The sequence below is a fragment of the Octodon degus genome, unplaced genomic scaffold (assembly GCF_000260255.1).
Source record: "Octodon degus isolate 3935 unplaced genomic scaffold, OctDeg1.0 scaffold00007, whole genome shotgun sequence".
NCBI classification, from domain to species: domain Eukaryota; kingdom Metazoa; phylum Chordata; class Mammalia; order Rodentia; family Octodontidae; genus Octodon; species Octodon degus.
The window spans coordinates 18,277,824-18,280,597 of record NW_004524583.1 but is presented as its reverse complement, the minus strand read 5'-3'; the positions used below and the strand labels follow the sequence as shown (position 1 = coordinate 18,280,597).

The window sequence follows — 2,774 nt, the reverse complement described above, 5'->3', positions numbered from 1 at the left end:
TTGTTTTAGGGAAGGGCCTACAGGGTATTCAGGGTCTCACTACTAGATCGGACTTGTATTGATTCACCTGTTTACAGCCTCCTAAGAACTGGGATTACAGGAGTGCACCACCATGCCCAGTCTCAATTGCTGGCTCAGTGTGCCTCTTGGGCGAGGCCGACACTACAGGCCTGGTGATCCAAGCCCGGGCCCCTGAGCCTGCTTGCACTGAAAGGAACGTTTTTTCAAAACTAGAGAAGAGTTTGAGTTGTAGATCAGTGGTAGTGCTTGCCTGGCATATGTGAGGCCCTGGGGTCAGTCCTTCTACTGCAAAACAACAACAGAAAAGAGGAAAGGGATCTTCCAGAATAATGTCCATATATTTTAACAGGATAAGGATTTCTTTTTTCTTTGTATTTTGACTTATATTGTTCAGGCTAACCAAGAATTCCTTTTTAAAATCGGGAAAAATGGATCATCCTGCTGCTGTCAAGATGGCGCCACAGAAAGACAAGAAGCCTAAAAGGTCAACCTGGAAGTTTAATTTGGACCTTACCCATCCAGTAGAAGATGGAATTTTTGATTCTGGAAATTTTGAACAGTTTCTGAGGGAGAAGGTTAAAGTCAAAGGAAAAACTGGAAACCTTGGGAATGTTGTTCACATTGAATGGCTCAAGAATAAGATCACAGTTGTTTCCAAGAAACAGTTCTCCAAAAGGTATTTGAAATGTCTTACCAAGAAGTATCTTAAAAAGAGTAATCTTCGTGGTTGGCTTCACGTGGTTGCATCTGACAAAGAGACTCCCGAACTCCGATACTTCCAGATTAGTCAAGACGAAGATGGATCAGAGTCTGAGGACTAAGTGGTTGCCATTTACAGGGCTTTGCTTTTTCCTAAAATGAAGTGTATGTGCGAAAGAAACATCCAGAAATGGGCTTCTAGTTTAATGGTGAATAAAAACATTGCATTTTTTTTCAAACTTACACTCACAAATTTTTATTTATTTTTTTATTTTTGTGGAACCAGGGATTGAACTCAGGCCCTTGCACTTGCCAGGCAAATGCTTATTCTACTGAGCTATCTCCCAGCATTGCATTCCTAAATAAATAAATAAATAAATAAAAATAAAATCAGGAAATATAACTTGGGGATATATTCTGTTTAGAAAGCACACTGGAGAGAAGTAAGTGGAATGTGTGTGTTTTCTTTGCTAAATAGTATCTCCTGGAAAACTGAACAGTCCAAGGGTTAGAGGAATTTTCATAAGAGAAAAAGTAACCAAGATTATGTGATTTCAGCAGCACGGGACAGAAAACATATAGTCTTATGTTCCTATAATAACTTTGAAAACTATTTTAAAAAGTCACTCTTAGCTCATTCTAGGTGTATTGGTATTGAAGGCAACTATTGAAGTTTAAGTATCTCAAGAGACTTTAACCTCTTCCTTATTTTCGCTACCTGATACTTATGAGCATCTATTTTTTTTCTAAGAACCAATGAAGAGAAACAAAGAACTAAAGTTTTGGTAGATGAAAAGGAAAATAAATAGCTCCTTAATACTAGGATGAGAAAGATACTAGAATGAGACAAAGGTTTTTGAGACAGGGTTTCACTACACAGTTCAGACTGGCCTTGAACTCACTATGTAGCCCAAGCTGGCCTCCAACTTACTGTAATCCTTCTACCTCAGTATATAGTATACTACTTTGGTTTTAGCAGAAAGTAAGAAGTATACATTTTTACCACATCAGGCACAAGAGAAAATCTCAAATCCAAAGTCAAAAGACACCTGAGCTGTCCACTACTGTGGCTGTCCTGCTCTAAGTGCCCGTAGAATGTTTGCGTGTCAGAGAAGCTGTTGCTAGGTAAACATATCACAAAGGTCTAAGAAGGAAGAACCAGCCAGGTGGGGTGGCATACATATATAATCCCAACGCTGAGGAGGCTGAGGTAGGAGGATTATCATGTTTGAAGTAGTTTGAGGCCAGCCTGCCCTTAATAGTAAGTTTAAGACCAGCCTGAACTACATAGTGAGTCTCTGTCTTAAAAATAAATAAATAAATAAATAAATAAAAGAACTGCTAAAGTGACCTGGTTAGACTAGTGGTTCCTTATTTCCCTAATGTATTTTTGTTTTTGTTTTTGGTGGAACCGGGGATTGAACTAAGGCCCTTGAGCTTGCCAGGGAAGCACTTATTCCACTGAGCCATCTCTCCGGCCCAGTTTTTTTTTTTTTTTTTTTGTCCCTAATGTATTTTTGATGACAAAATATTCTATACTTCAAATACAATCTATTATTCAAAAAATACTGATATACTCATATACTAACCTCACTTTAAGGTCTAACTTAATTGGTTGACACCATGGTAAAAATGTATGTTTTTAATTTTTATTGGTACATGTTTGCAAAATAATGATTACATTCCTTGCGAGGAGTTGGTATGCCTTCTTCAGCTGTTTTTGTTTGCTTGTTTTCTGAGACAAAATCTCACTATGTAGTTCATGGTGGTCTTGAACTTCCTGTGTAAGCCAGGCTAGCCTCAAGCTCCCAGCAATCCTCGTGCCTCAGCCTCTCAAGTGCTGTGTTTACAGATGTGTGCCACCGCATCCAACTTCTCTTCAGTTCTTTGTCTCCTTCACTTTTCAAAAGATCTCCTTAGGGCTGGAGAGATAGCTCAGTGGTACAGTGCCTACCTGGCAAGTACAAGGTTGTGAGTTCAATACCCAGTTCCAAAAAAACTCCCTTGTCCTATTATCGATCTTTTATTTTGTTCTTTATTTATATCTTGGGTTT

General features: G+C 38.7%; 1 pseudogene; it reads left to right on the top strand.

Moving 5' to 3' along the window:
* Positions 1 to 379: 379 nt before the first annotated feature.
* Positions 380 to 842, top strand: LOC101568605 (annotated as a pseudogene).
* Positions 843 to 2,774: the final 1,932 nt, after the last annotated feature.